The sequence below is a fragment of the Oryctolagus cuniculus genome, chromosome 1 (assembly GCF_051225735.1).
Source record: "Oryctolagus cuniculus isolate XC-2025 breed Fujian yellow rabbit chromosome 1, ASM5122573v1, whole genome shotgun sequence".
In the NCBI taxonomy this organism is placed as follows: domain Eukaryota; kingdom Metazoa; phylum Chordata; class Mammalia; order Lagomorpha; family Leporidae; genus Oryctolagus; species Oryctolagus cuniculus.
Genome location: NC_142867.1, coordinates 138522258 through 138537862, shown reverse-complemented (window position 1 = coordinate 138537862; position 15605 = coordinate 138522258). Strand labels below are relative to the sequence as shown.

The 15605-nt window shown below is 55.5% G+C and overlaps 1 long non-coding RNA gene across 2 annotated transcripts; it reads left to right on the top strand.

Moving 5' to 3' along the window:
• Positions 1-1897: 1897 nt before the first annotated feature.
• LOC127491434 (uncharacterized) lies at positions 1898-12530 on the top strand. 2 transcript variants are annotated; one of them, XR_016213467.1, is made up of 2 exons: positions 1898-1992; positions 11518-12530. It is a non-coding gene; the product is annotated as an uncharacterized LOC127491434 (long non-coding RNA). The 2 variants fall into 2 exon arrangements; XR_016213469.1 differs by lacking the exon at positions 1898-1992 and adding an exon at positions 11083-11269.
• Positions 12531-15605: the final 3075 nt, after the last annotated feature.

Genomic DNA, 15605 nt, shown 5'->3' with positions numbered 1-15605 from the left:
AAGGACGTGGGTCCCTGCCACCCACACGGGAGACCTGGATAGAGTTCCGGGTTTCAGCTTGGCTCAACCCTGGTTGTTGCAGGTACTTGGGGAGTGAACCAATGAGTGGAGATCTTTCTGCGTCTGTCTCTTTGGCCTTTCAAATAAAACGAAAATAAAAAGTGCCCATGGCACAGGGGGGAGGCTTGATGAGTCCTGCTTTCAGCACTAGGACACGGTTAGAAGGATTGTTCGGAGCTTCAGCCTCCCAGCCTGGGACGCCTGGAGCATGCTCTGTATTAGAATCCAGATTCTTCCAGAAACTCACAGTGAGGCAGAGCTCAGGAGGGTGGTGCACCTCTCTGCTTCCGTTCTTTGCCCATTAAATGGGTTTAAGAAGAACACCTGCCTCATGGGACAGCTGGGTGACTAAGGAAGAGAATGATAAAAGCATTTACACAGGGTAAAGGGGAAGAAACGGTAACTGCTGATGGAGACATCGTTTATTCTTTAATGTTTGTTTCCAGATGAAAATAGCTGTCCTTCACTGGAGAGACTGGCCCTGAACTTGCCAAGGCAGACATTGAAATAGGCAGGCAGAGAGACATGAGACACTTGATCTGCGGGATCAGAGAGGTATGACAGGTCAGAGGTCAGACAGGAGTCCAGCCAGGGAGCCTCGGGAGCTGTCCAAGAGCTACAGGAGCAGGGATGCGATTGCTCTCTCCCCTTGGCATTGTACGTCCCGAGCAACACCCAGATGCAGGCGCTGGGGCTGTGCAAATGAGAACAAGACGGAGCTGTCTCAGGGAAGGAAGCCTGTTTTTAATGGAAGAAAAGGCCCTTCCCTCCCAGAGGATGGCCCTGTGGCCTTGCTCAACTCAGACTGGCTTTGGCAGGGCCTGTCTCCCTTCTGTCCCTCCCAGGACACGTGGTCTGCACCCCCAGCTCCCAGGTCTCCCTCATCCCAGGCTCCCTGTTCTGGCACCTAATTTGCCCCCACTTTCTCGACAACAGCTATGTTTGGAACGTGGTTTGTCTTCACCAAAATGCGTGTTGAGGCCTCATGCCTCGGGTCACAGCATGGAGGTGGTGGTGGCTGTGGCTTCTGGAAGGATCTGCCTGCATAAATGAGTTCATGGTTTCCTCCAGAGCCTGGGTTACTTCTCTTGAGACTGGATTAGGTCTTGCAGGAATGGATTAGAGACCACAAGGCAGGTAGCTACAAAGCGAGTCCAAGTCTTGCCTGTCTCACTGTGGATGCTGATCCAAAGGCAGGAACCAGGTGCTTCTCCTGGTCTCCCATGGGGTGCAGGGCCCAAGCACTTGGGCCATCCTCCACTGCACTCCCTGGCCACAGCAGAGAGCTGGCCTGGAAGAGGGGCAACCGGGACAGAATCCGGCGCCCCGACCGGGACTAGGACCCGGGGTGCCGGCGCCGCAAGGTGGAGGATTAGCCTAGTGAGCCACGGCACCGGTCATCAGATACTTTCTTACTGCACCAGAAAATGGACTAGGACAGCAATCAGGGGAGCAGCCGAGCCTGGTCAGTCTGTGCCACCCTCTGGAGCCAACATGCCCAGGGACACAGCGGTCTCGTGACTGCCTTGGGGGTTACGACCTCCTGCACAGAGCAGTGACACTCTCCAAGTTCACCGCTCCTCCTCTTTGGCACCGCCTTTTTTTTTTCCTCCTGATGCAAGCTGGGCATGAGCTAAAAAGAGTATTGTCTCAGCAGTGGCTCTGTGTACCTTTCCCTAGGAACCTGCCCCCTACGGAGCTTCCCAGGCTTACCCTGTGCCCCCAAAACATGATGATGCAACCAGTCACTGGCAGGTCCCCTCGTGCCTCAGCCAGCACAAAGGTCTTTGTCCGAGGTCAAAACAGCCACTGCTTCTGGCTTTCCAAGAAGAGGCGAGCGGGAGCAACCCCCGAGAGTGGGAACAGGCAGGAGCTTGTCGGGAGTGTTTTCACACGCAGGGAAGATGGGGCCTGGGTGGTTGCAACGCCAAGGTAAGCAGACGCACCAGCACCTCGTCAGAGCCCCGGGGGGCGGGAAAGGGAAGCTGGGAGCCGAGCCGAGTTTCCACCGCTCACGCGGACGGACGGAGTCCAATTCGCAGCCCCAGCTGCAGACACCTCCCCAGACGGCCTAGCCTCGGGGCCGTGGAGATGCCAGACTGGGGTTTCTGGTGCCGAAGCAGAGAGGGAGCGAGGAGATGTTAATCAGCTTAAGGGGAGGGATATTCACATCACGGCTCTTCCCAGATCATGTTCTCCCAAACCTCCAAATAATGCATGCACCACACGCATGACATACACATGCACATGCACACACACACATGCACACACACACACGCACAGGGGCTGCCACCACTGCTTGTCTCCTCCCAGGTTTTGAAGCAACATCAAAGTGCTGAAATTGCCCTTTGCTATTCCTCCCAGAGTAGGAGCTATGCCACACACATTCACATGCAAAGTCAGGATTAAAAACAGGGTCCGCCCGCTGTGCCTGCCCTGCCCGCTCCTTTGTGCCAGGCTCAGAGAGAGCCTGTCCCCAGATGGGCAGGCAGGGACACTCTGGCTTCACAGGGCACACCCGCTTGCAGGCACTCGCTCTTCGGGGCAGCGTCATGGACAAATTGAAAACAGCACACGGATCAGCTCTGTGCCTTTCAGAGCGGGTCGGCGTCTCTAACAGGCTTTTCAAAGGACGCAGGGCACGGCCCACAGGAAGGACCTGCACAGTGCCCACCCAGGCTCTGCACTCCAGCGTGGACCTGAGTGTCCACTTCCACCCGGTGTCCCATTAGTTCCAACAGTCCGGCTGCCCGAGGACACCCTGGGTGAGTCCCGAGAGGAAACATGGCTGTCAGTGGGGAGCACCGGCATCTCACCTGGAATTCCGACCCCCGCCCCATCCTCCCTCCCTGCCGGGGCCAGTGTCCTTGGCTCTGTTATCTGCAGACCCATCCCAGCCCCGCCCATCTCCCCCACCCACCACGGACTGCATGGCGATCCAGGCTGCCTGCCACGGGCCTCCGTGGGAGCCCATGCACATGCAAAGCGTAGCATAGGATGACAGGAAGACCACCGGGGACTGCCTCAGGGAGGGGCCGGACAGCCCTGGCAGAGGGGACCTCGCGTTCCACAGCTGGCCCAAAACCTGGCTGAGCGGACTCAATCTGACTATTTTGAAAGGAGGGCACGGGATGTTATTTTCGTAAAGTGGTATGTTCCACGGCTGATACCAAATACTATTAAAGGCCAAAGCCAGTAGATTTCAAACCACAATTAGGGCAGGGGGTTGTCCCAGTTCAAGTGGGAAATTTGTAATCCATGCTGGCAATGCCACGGACTCACTGGGCTCACGTTGGGGAATGGAGAGGGGGAGAGCCCAGGGCCAGGAGGTCTCTCCCATGGCTGCGAGGAGATCTGGGCCCGGGACGGCCGTGGAGGCTGCGGCACTGGGTGGAGAGGCCTGGGGCTGGGGATTGGGGGGCGGGGAGGACATGGAGTTCTGGATGCTTCCAGATGCTCCTCTACAGAGTCAGAATCCAAAATGGCCCCACGAGACCTGCATTCTGGAAGCTCAGCTTTGCCGATGAGCATACTGGAGGCAATTCACAGGCACGCGGCGGGGCAGGAGGCAGCGGGGGTGCTGTGGGGTGTCAGCGTGCGAGTGTCGCCCAGGCTGAGTGTGAGCAGGGCGTGGGCCATCCCGCCTGTGCTCCACCGAGCACGGCCGCGTTTCCATCCACACACAGCCCGGCCGCACCGTGACGACGCTGTGCAGCCAGCCCTTTCCTGGCCGTGAAGAATGACCGCACAGGCTTTGCTGTGAGCAGCCAGAGACCGAGGGGTGCCCTGAGCTGAGTGCCCAGGGGCAGGAAAGCATCCTGCGAGTGGGGAGTGTGCGGCTCTTGCAGACCAATGTCTGCTCAAGGAGCACCACGCTACAGGCGGGACAGTTACCTCCTTGCTGGCCTGTGTGTGTGCAGTGTGTCTGTGGTATGCGTGTGCATGTTGTGTGTGTGGGTGGTGTGTTTGTGATGTATGTGAGTGTGTATGGTGTGTGAGTGTGGTATGTGTGTGTGGTTGAGTGTGATGTGTGCATGGTATATGTGGTATGTGTGTGTGTGGTGTGTGGTGTGTGTAGTATGTCCGTGGTATGTATGTGGCATATGTGTGTGCTGTGTGTGATGTATGTGTGTGTGGTGTGTGTGATGTATGTGTGTGTGGTGTGTGTGATGTATGTGTGTATGGTATGTGGTACAGGGGTGTGAGGTATGCGTGGTGTGTGGTGTGTGTATGCTATATGTGTGGTGTGTGTGGTGTGTGCTGTGTGTGTGTATGGTATGTGTATGCTGTGTGTGTGGTGTGTGATGTGTGTGGTGTGTATGGCGTATGTGTGGTGTGTGTGTGCTGTGTGTATGGTGTGTGGTGTGTATGATGTGTGTGTGGTGCATATGATGTATGTGTGGTATGTGATGCGTGTGTTGTGTATGGTATATGTATGCTATGTGTGTGATGTGTGCTGTGTGTATGGTGTGTGTGCTATGTATGGTGTGTGTGGTGTGTGTGGTGTGTATGGTGTATGTGTGGTATGTGATGTGTGTGTTGTGTATGGTATATGTATGCTATGTGTGTGATGTGTGCTGTGTGTATGTGTATGGTGTGTGGGGGTGTGGTATGTATGATGTGTGTGTGGTGTACGATGTGTGTGTGATGTGTGTTGTGTGTGTATGTGCATGGTGTGTGGAGGTGTGTGTGATGTTTATAGTGTGTGTATGCTGTATGTGTGGTGTGTGAGTGTGGTGTGTGATGTGTGTGTGGTATGTGTGGTGTATATGGTGTGTATATGCTATGTGTGTGGTGTGTGCTGTATGTGTGTGTGTGTGGTGTGTATGGTGTATGTATGCTGTGTGTGTGGTGCGTGTATCTGTGTGTGTGGTGTGTGCAATGTGTGTGGTATGTATATGCTATATGTGATATGTGTGGTATGTATGATGTCTGTGATTTGTGTGTGATGTATATATGATGTATGTGTGATGTATGTGTGGTGTGTGTGTGGTGTGATGTGATGTGTGCGATGTGTGTGATGTGTGCTGTGTGTGTGGTGTGTGTACAGTGTTGTGGTGTGTATGCTGGGTGTATGCTGTATGTGTATGGTGTGTGTGGTGTGTACGCTGTGTGTGTACTGTGTGTGTACAGTGTGTGTATGTTGTGTGTATGCTGTGTGTGTACGGTGTGTGTATGCTGTGTGTATGTGTGTGTATGTTGTATGTATGCTGTGTGTATGGTGTGTGTATGCTGTGTGTGTGCTGTGTGTATGGTGTGTGTATGCTGGGCGTGTGCTGTGTGTGTACGGTGTGTGTATGCTGTATGTATGCTGGGCGTGTTCTGTGTGTGTACAGTGTGTGTGTGCTGTGTGTGTGCTGTGTGTGTACGGTGTGTGTATGCTGGACATGTGCTGTGTGTGTACAGTGTGTGTATGCTGTGTGTATGATGTGTGTGTACAGTGTGTGTGGCACGTGTCCCCTGGCAGGAAGCTGCACTCAGGAGGCAGACTGAAGCCTGTCGCTCTGACATGGAGCGTGGGCCTCCACACTGGTGTCAGCCCTAGGACAACCGCCTCGTCCGAGGTTTGTGTCTCCACAGTGAGATCACAGTCTAGAGCCGAGGCCACCCCAGCTCGGCTCACACGGGAATCGGCAGGGTGGTGCTGGGCCGTGCTGGGCCGTACTGGGCCGTACTGGACCGTGCTGGGCCGTGCTGGGCCGTGCTGGGCGGTGCTGGGCTGTGCTGGGCTGTGCTGGGCCGTGCTGGGCAGTGCTGGGCCGTGCTGGGCCGTGCTGGGCGATGCTGGGCGGTGAACCAGAGTTCCAGCGGCCAGACGTTTAGATCTGCGCTGCTCGCCGGCAGAGAGGTTTCAGGAACCCCAATCCAGCCTGCAAGAGGACAGGAGCAGGCTGGCTTCCGCTCCAGTTGGACTCCAATTCAGAGAAAACAAACGATGCACTTCCTGTCTCCAGCCCCCAGGCCCTTCCCTTCTTCAGATGAGTCACTGCTGCCCAGTGAGTGGCACTTCACTGCCTAGGGGACCTGCCCTGTCCTCTGGGAATGTGGGCAGGGGTAGGAGGCGGAGAGGCGGCTGCCCAGGCCTGCCTCAGATCTGCCTCTCTGGTCCCTACGCCTCAGACGTGCGCAGCTCCACCTGCACAGCGCAGAGCCATAGCCGAGAGGAGGAGGCTGGGCCCTTGTGGGCCTTCTCCACGCCTCTGCCCCTGGCTCTTCAGCAGGCCCACGTGCACACCGCACAACAATGGGTGCTCGTGAATGAGAGTAGGCGCCGCTGAGCAAGCACTTCCTGTGGGCCAGGGACAAGGCAGGGTGCTCGCCTACCCGCTGACTTCCAGGGGACATGGAGTCCTTGCCCTCTACCCCTGGGGACCAGAGTCCCAGGGCAATGAGCCCCAGTGAGAGCGGGAGAGATTCCAAGTCTGCCCTGCTGATGCCAACCCCAGCACCCTTTGCACCCGCCCTCAGAGCTACTGCGCTGCTGGTGCTGGGGCCCCTGGCCTCTCAGAAGGTGTCTTTGGGGGCCTGTACATCACTCCTGGGTCAATGAGCTGTTCATCAGCTTCAGAGACCCCTTATTTAGGTGGGCTGCCTTTCCATCTAGCCTTGCGCTGGGGGTGGGCTTTGCAGTCAAGGTCATGCAAGCAGCAAATTAAAAACACCCCATGGTCACGACACCCAGCTTGTGGCCAAGACACCTGGATCCACATCCTGACTTAGGACATCCTCGCCTCTGGAAGCCTCCACTTGGGGCTCAGACACAAATGGAGACAGGATCTGCATGGCCCAAAGGCCCGGAGACACACCCCCAGAGGATGGTGACAAAGCTGACACCTGCAGCTCCCCAACCACACACACACACACACACACACACATCCCTGTGCTGTCTCTTCCAGCCCCTCTCCTGTCCCAAGCCCTCAGCAGCCTGACCTGGGTTCCCTAAGAGCCCCTGGCCCAGGCAGACCCTGCATGTGGAAACTCCTCCCATCCTTTCTTGGGTCTCTGCCGTCCGCTCTGAGCCCCAGGGCTACACGCACTCCAGTGCTAACGGCTGACATGGTGGGGTGAAGGTTGCAGAGGCTGCGGTTGTCAGATGTCACCCCCTCCAGTTACAGCTAAGGAAACCAAGGCATTGGTCCCTGGTCCCATGCCCAGCTCAGCTGCAGCCTCCATCCGTCACTCGTCACGTCTGCGACGTTTCTCCTCCCAGCCTGCTTTTTCGCCTGGCTGCTATGGCGTAGTTAGATGCTCCCCAGGGAATCACATGCTGGCAGCTTGGTCCCCAGTGTGGTGGTGTTGAGATGGTGTTGGTGAGACCTTCAGGGAACAGGACCTGGTGTAGGGGTCACCACATTAGGACTTCCTGCCTCACCTCGTGCTCTCCCTAATGCCCCCATTCCTACCACATGGTGCTATCTGCCCTGGGGCCCTCCCCAGAGCTGAGCCAGTGCAGGTGCCAAGCCCTTGAACATGTAGAACTGTGTGCTCAATAAACCTCTCTTCTTTGTAAAGTTCCAGCCTCGGTATAGGAACAGGAAGGGGTCCCACACCCTGGCTGCACCTGTCTAGTTAGAAGACAAAGCTCACTCCCTGATGCGTCTGGAAAGGGAACTCCCTAGTCTGGGGACCCCTCAAGCCTCAGTTCCCCACCCCACCTAGAGATGAGTCCACCAGGACTCACCAGCCTCCCACCCAGATGAGGAGCTGTGGTATCTGAAGCCCCTTGCCCACCCTAAAAGAGAGAGATGAGCCACTTCCCCACCCTGACTCCACAACCTCCAACCTAGGGGCTGAAGCCAGGCGCCGACCTCACATCCAGGTTCCTGCTTGCCAGAACAGAATCACCGTGCAGAGCACACAGACAAGTTGGGAAGCCCAGAGGAGCTGGCACTGGCTCCTGGCCGTGCCCCTCGTGGGAAGTCTGCATACACGAAGCCCAGGGGGGCGGTCTGCTGCCGCAGCCTCTGCTCACACGCAGAGCTCAGCACCCTGCTTTGCAAGCATGTGGCGTGCAGGTGTCTACCAGCAGGGCGTCTGTGCAAGGCTGCGGAGCAAACATACCTTAGAACTTTCTTTTTTCCTCCAAACTGGAAACTGTCATGAATAGCCTGATTTCTATCTTTATAGGGTTTTGGCCCCAAAGGTCTGAGGCTTCCATATGATCACATTTCAGTGGAGCTGGCTGGGGAGCTTGCACTTGACACGATGTTTAATCTTCACACATCAAAGCACACAGCACTGCTACATTTGTCGCCTTTGTTACCACGGCCCTCCTTCCAGCTGCACTGGCAAGAGACCCACAGCTCTCCCACACAGGAATTCCCCCCTTCCCACCTCCAGGCTCCCAGACACTTCAAAGCCATTTTGCAACAGAAATTAATAAATAAAAGGGATACCGAGTAAGGAGGGAGGGAGGGCAAGGGTAAGGGTTTTGTTTGTTCCTCTGCAAAACGTTGCACTTCATTAAAATTGTGGAAGTCGGATCCGTCCTGGTTTCTGGGGAGTCCACACAGGAAGCAACTTTCTTGTTCCTCTTTAAATAAAGGCAGAATCTGTGTGTGATTACCTAAACTCCCTACTCCAAGGAGCTCAGCCGGTCTGGAAACTGTGCAAGGGCAGGAAGGTGTGGTTGGTTACAGCTGTTCCTTCAGGAAAGGCAAGGCTTAGAATGGGAGCAGAGAGGGGCTGGCATTGTGGTATAGTGGGTTAAGAGGCCACCTATAATGCCAGCATCCCTTATAGGCACCGGTTCGAATCCCACCTGCTCTACTTCTGATCCATCCCCCTGCTATTGTGCCCAGAAAAGCAGCAGAATATGTCCAAGTGTTTGGGGTGCTGCCACCCACAAGTGAGACCTGGATAAAACTCCTGACTTCTGGCTTTGCCTGGCCCAGCCCCCACCATTGTGGCCATTTGGGAAGTGAACCAGCAGATGCAAGATATATCTCTCCTCTCTCTTTCCTTCTCTCCACCCCCCCCCCCCCGCATTCTCTCTCCATCTGTCTCTCTCTCTCTGCCACACCAGGAGCCAGCAGGGCCACAGGGGCCAGCCCTGGTCCTGTGCACACCTGGGGGGGTTCCTTTTCCTCATGGCGCTGCCTTCCATTCCCGCCACAGGCAGCTGCGTGCTGAGGCCGCACCATCGGTGACCAGAGGGAAGGCATACTTGTGTGTCCACACTGTTCCCTCCAGGCGCTGGCCATTGTCCACCCTGGATTCTGCTCCCTTTCACCCAGCAACACGCCAGTCGAACACTCAGACCTAAGTGGACGATGCTCCCTGCCACAGTGTGGACGCGGCTTGAGTCTGGGCTTCCCGAGCTGAAATGCAATCCCCTTTGTGTGGGATGAAGAGAAAGAGACTTCCCCAAGCTGTGGAGTTGGAGCCGGTCCTTTGGCACGTATGAGGATTAGACCTGGTCAGCAGGGCGAAGCCCTGTGATTGAGTACGGGTGCCTATGTAAGACCAGAGGACATGTGCGCGTGCACACGCACACACACACACACACACACACTCCCTACCTCTTCACCAGCAAACCCTGGACCCTCCAGCACTGTGAGCTAAATAAACTTGCTTTCTTTATAAAGGAGCCAGTCTCAGGCATTTCCTTATAATGCCTAGAGGCTGGTTAACACTCCCCGTCCTTCCAAGGGAGATGTATAGAGTGAGCCACAGAAGCACCTGCACAAAGCATCAGAGAGAGACGCGTCAGCCCCACGCCACTCTGGATGACCAGACCGGGCTCACAAGCTGGTGTGGCCTGGGCCTCTGACAGTAGCTCCGCTCAGGAGAGCCCTGGGTTTCCCATTCACCTCCTCCTCCTCCGGCCACCCCGGAACTCTCCAGGAAACCTCAGGGCTGGGGGTGAGGAAGAAGGAGGAAAAATAGAAAAGGTGTCCCCTTCCCTCTCCCTCCCTCCCCAGGTTCCCATTGCCATCTACAGCTGGAAAACCAGGGTGGATCGTCCTTGTGGCTGGAACGGGCTGAGGACTGTGTGTCTTTTTTTTTTAAGATTTATTTATTTATTTGAGCGTCGGAGTTACAGAGAGAGAGGGAGAGACAGAGAGAGAGAGGTCTTCCTTCTGCTGGTTCACTCCCCAGATGGCTGCATCGGCCTGAGCTGGGCTGGTCTGAAGCCAGGAGCCAGGAGCTTCTTCCAGGCCTCCCATGTGGGTGCAGCGGCTGAGGGACCATCTTTTGCTGCTTTCCCAGGCACATTAGCAGGAAGCTGGATCTGAAGTGGAGCGACCAGGACTCGAGCTGGCGCCCATAAGGGAAGCCAGTGCTGCAGGTGGAGGCTTCACCTGCTACACCACAGTGCCAGCCCCCTGCCAACTGTTTGTAACCCAAGCAGGTGCAGCCAGGTGGGGGGGCAGCCAGGGTGGTGGGCAGCACTTGTGGCGTCCTCCCAGCAGGGAAGGACCCAACGCAAGGACATTTAAACAGGCAGTGGAGAAAAAATAAAGTTGTGTTTCCATTGCAAACATGCACATTACACTTATGTGGGGTGTGATGGCAAACACAAGGCTTTGCTCAGTAAACTGGTTGAGGGACAGAAGAAGTTTATTCTCATAGAAACAAGGCATTGGGGTTAAGTCAGGTGCAAAAAGCCATCTCCACGTACAAATGTCTGGGGACGTGTATTAGTCTGTTTTCAGTATTATAATGACATGCCCAAGACAGGCTACTTTGCAAATAAAAGAGGTTGATTACAGCACAGGGCACAGGTCCAGGGTCACAGAGCCATATCTGGTGGTGGCTTTCTTGTGGCCGAGTCCTGAGGTGGCTGTGGGAGACACACAGGAAGCACGTGTGTGCACCTGTACTTGTCTTCCGGTCTGTCTGTCTCTTCTTACACAGTCACCAGGATTCGGTCACAGGGGCTCCGTGGTGCTGACAGCAAAGAATCCTGATCCCCTCCCAAAGGCCTCACCTGGGAGCTTCCGCCCTCCTAATACCTCACAGTGGAGGCTGTACACCAGACCCATGGCCACCCAGACCACATTTCAGCCACAGAAAAGGCTGCCCACAGGCCCCACCCACCGGAGGCGGGCACTCCTCCATCTCCACAGTCAGACCCACAGCTCTAGGGCAGACACGTGAAACCTGTCCAGCATCCTCTTCTCCTCCAGGCAGTAGCAGCAGCCTCGCTCTGGGTGTGGCCTCCATGTGCACCGGCAGGGGACACGGCTACGAGCCACTTTCAAGGGTGAGGACGTGTGGCAGATGTGAGCAGAACACGTTTAGATTCTGTCCTCAAGGATAAAACTGTGGGTAGGAAGTGGGAAAGGACACAGAGCTGTTTCCTCTGTGGTCTGAACTTGGCACTGACCACACAAAGGTAGGGGCGCACTGTGCACCACTCAGAGCCTGCACGAGGGCAGTAACTCAAGGTCTGTCTCTCTTTAGAGCCACCAAGTTGTCACTGGCTATTTTAAAACACCTGTTTAAACCCAGGGACAGGCATGGACCTGGACGGGGTCCCAGACCACACTCGACGTGGACAGAGAGGCTCCAGGGCCACTCCGAGCTCTGTCTGGAGACAGCTGGCCACACACCAGGGAGTTCTCCAGATTCACTTCTTGGGCAGAAGACCTCCCTCATTCACGGTGCCAGTCGCCAAGGATCAGCCACAGTCCCCAAACTAACATTTGTGAGTTGCATCAGGTGCCAGTTGGAGGCTTACAACAATCCTACCCTAACCCTTGGAGCCATGGTCTGGGACACAGGTATCTTTTCCGGGGGCAAGGAGAGGGGTATTGTATGGTGGGTACAGCTCAGACCAACAGAAGCACAGTGACAACCTACAGCAGACACCAGGTTGGTGCTATCCTCATCGCCCGTGGGGAGGCAGAGCCCCGCCCCGCCACACCCTGGGCGTGCACCTCCACCAGTTCATCCCGGGCAGGAGCAGAACTTAGCACAGCTCAGCCAGCGCTGTGGACACCGCGCCCAGGGAAGCACGCCCTCCCCCAGGAGCCTCATTCTCTGCCCCACACAGACCCAAGTAGTAACCTCCCCTCGCTCCCGTCGGCCTTGGCTCTGCAGATCTGCAGAAGCACTCCCAAAAGGCAGCAGGTGCTTTCCAAATGCTCATTTGCTTTCCTCTGAGAGTCATTTTTAAAGTTTAAAAGCGCCTTGTCGTTGTGGCATAGCGGGTAAAGCCGCCACCTGCAGTGCTGGCATCCTATATGGACGCTGGTTCGAGTCCCAGCTGCTCCTCTTCCGATCCAGCTCTCTGCTGTGGCCTGGGAAAGCAGTAGAAGATGGCCCAAGTCCTTGGGCAGCTGTTCCCACATGGGAGACCCAGAAGCTCCTGGCTTGGATTGGCGCAGCTCCGGCCGTTGGGGCCATCTGAAGGGAGTGAACCAACGGATGGAAGACCTCTCTCTCTCTGCCTCTCTTTCTCTCTCTATGTAACTCTGACTTTCAAATAAATAAATAAATCTTTAAAAAATAATTTAAAAAAAGAGCACCTTGTGTCAACATACAACCCCAATTTTTCTCCCAGGCCTATGCCCAAATGAATCGAAAGGAGCGGTCTCAAAGATATATTTGCGGCTGGCGCCGCGGCTCACTAGGCTAATCCCCTGCCTTGCGGCGCCGGCACACCAGGTTCTAGTCCCAGTTGGGGCACTGGATTCTGTCCCGGTTGCCCCTCTTCCAGGCCAGCTCTCTGCTGTGGCCCGGGAGTGCAGTGGAGGATGGCCCAAGTGCTTGGGCCCTGCACCCCATGGCAGACCAGGAGAAGTACCTGGCTCCTGCCATCGGATCAGCGCAGTGTGCTGGCTGCGGCGGCCATTGGAGGGTGAACCAACGGCAAAGGAAGACCTTTCTCTCTGTCTCTCTCTCTCACTGTCCACTCTGCCTGTCAAAAAATAAAAAAAAAATAAAGAAAAAAAAAGATATCCCCCACCCCATTCATAGCTACACAACCCACAACAGCCTAGATAGGGAAACAACCCAAGTGTGCACCCACAGATGACAGGATAAAGAAAATCTGATACAGGCGATGGTACTTCAAAAAATGTGTGGGAGAATGGAATTAAAAGTATGAATTGACTTTGGTGCAAAAAAATTCAGAAACCCACTTACAGTTTCTTCACAATGCACATTTCCCACTTGATGAAGAAAATTGCATCAAGAGAATTTTTTTGGCACCAAAATAAACTCATACTTTTAATTCCATTCTCCGCAAGCTTTTTCAAATACGCTCATACAGGCAATGGAACATTATTCATCCTTCAAAAGGAGGGAAATTCTGGCACACGTCATGACACAGACAAATGGTGAGGACACCTTGCTGCCTGAGGGAGTTGGTCACAGGACAAGAGCTCCCTGGTCCCACTCACCGGGAAGTCCCAGGAGCTGGCAAAGGAGAGTGGGCGTGGCCAGGGCTGGCAGCAGAGAGTGGGCACTGGCATTCAGTAGGAACTGGGACCCCTTCTTCCAGAAGATGAAGTCCTGGAGGTGGATGTCGAGGGGTGTGTGTGTGTGTGTGTGTGTGCTGAGTGCCACTCATCCACACACTGGAAAACCGTTAAGACAGTGCCTCCCATGTTACATGAATTTTACTTTTTTTTTATATTTAGGTGCTCCAATGTTGGATACATACATATATATGTACACACACATACATACATATATATATATATATACATTAAAGATTTATTTGTTTATTTGAAAGGCAGACTTACAGAGAAGCAGAGAGAGAGAGAGAAAGAGGTCTTCCATCTGCTGGTTCATTCCGCAGATGGCCATAACAGCTGGAGCTGGGCCGATCCAAAGCCAGGAGCCAGGAGCTTATTCCAGGTCTCCCAAGCAGGTGCAGAGGCCCAAGGATTTGGGCCATCTTCCACTGCTTTCCCAGGCCATAGCAGAGAGCAGGATAGGAAGTGGAACAGCCAGGACTTGATCGGCACCCATGTGGGATGATGGCACTGCAGGTGGTGGCTTTACCTGCTACACCACAGCACCAGCCTCCACGGTTTTTAAATTATGAAGCCCCACAGAGAAATTTTTAAAGGCCTGTTCTTGATGGGGTCTCAGCGGGCAGCCCTGGGCACTGTGTGAGGGTGTGTTTGTGTTTGTGTCTGATTCACTCTCAGGTGACACAAGCACTCTTGGTCATGGTCAACAGAAACAGAGGCAAAGGTGATAGGTCAATGACCTGTCATTCACTGCCCGGGCCAAAGGACTGTTGGTCAGTGGCGTGAGCCACCCCTCTAGGGTTCAAAGCCGTAACCTCGTCAGCTCAGGACAGTGGCACACAGAGGCACCAGGGCCCTGTGACCACCTGCCACCCTGTGCCAGCAAACCATTCCTCTGTCACCTTTGATGAATGCCGTCGCCGTGTGTCTCATGCTTTCGAAGTCTGTTTGCTATGAGCTCGTGGATGCGCTCGGTTGGGCGACTGCATGCATGCCGCCAGCGCTGGAGGTGGGAAAAGCAGCCCTGCACACTCGCTCCTGGACAGGAAGGGGCCACACGGCTTCCTGGTGCCTCCAGGGGCCTGGCCCTGCCCCTGACCTGCAACAGAGCTGCCCCCTGGTGAGGGGACAGACGGGAGATCTGAGTCCAGCCACTGAGAACACCCCCTGAGATGCTGGCATGAGCGATGGGGCTCCCAGTGCCCTGGGGTGCGTGCTGATGCAGCTGGGGACGAGGGGGGAGGAGGTTGGGACCGCAGACACTTTCCCCAGAACAGCTGCTCCTCCTGTCAGGGCTGGATTAGGGTCCGCTCAAGGTCTCCTCAGAGCCCCCCGGGCCTGGACCCTGATCCCCTGGCTGATCAGCAGACACTAGGTGGGAGCTCAGACAGGTGCCTCCACCTGTGTGCAACACCTGGGCCCTCTCTGGGACCTGGGAAGCCTCACAGGTGGTCTTGGGCACTGAATTAGACAAAAGGCTGTGTGGAGGGATCTGCTCCTAGGAACTGAAGTATGCAGCATGGTGCTGACATGGCCCTGGGGGGCAGAACAGGAAGCCCCGTGGGGCCAGGAAGTGATGCCAGCCTGGCCCCACCTCCCCCCAGTCCCGGGGGAGACCTCCGCCCCAGGCCACCAGCGCTGCGTCAGCAGGTGTACTCCACACAGGGCAGGCCATATGCTCTCTCTGAGAAAAGATCCACAGTCTAGTCTCTGGCAAAGTTTCCAAGCCACCAACCACCAGTGCATTGGTAGACGCTGTCTCTTTAAGTGTCCTTTCCCTCCCCTTTGCCAGCCCCACTGAGACAGCCGGTGTCTGGGCTGCCTCCGGATGGAGAGGCTGCATCACACGCAGTCCCAGCATCCCCGCTACTGTGTCTGGTTAGCCCTGGGTCTTTCTTCTCTCTAGGAGGCCAGTTCTGTCCAAGACAAAACCACTTCTTATTTGGCTTTTATTTTCTCAGTGCCTGCACATGACAGGAAATCCAGTCATCCCTCTGCACCCAAGGGGACGGGTTCCGGGATCCCCCACAGACGCTAAAATCTGCAGACACTCAAATCCCTTAGATAAAATGGCACAATAGTGGCCGGCGCTGTGGCATAGCGGGTAAAGCTGCC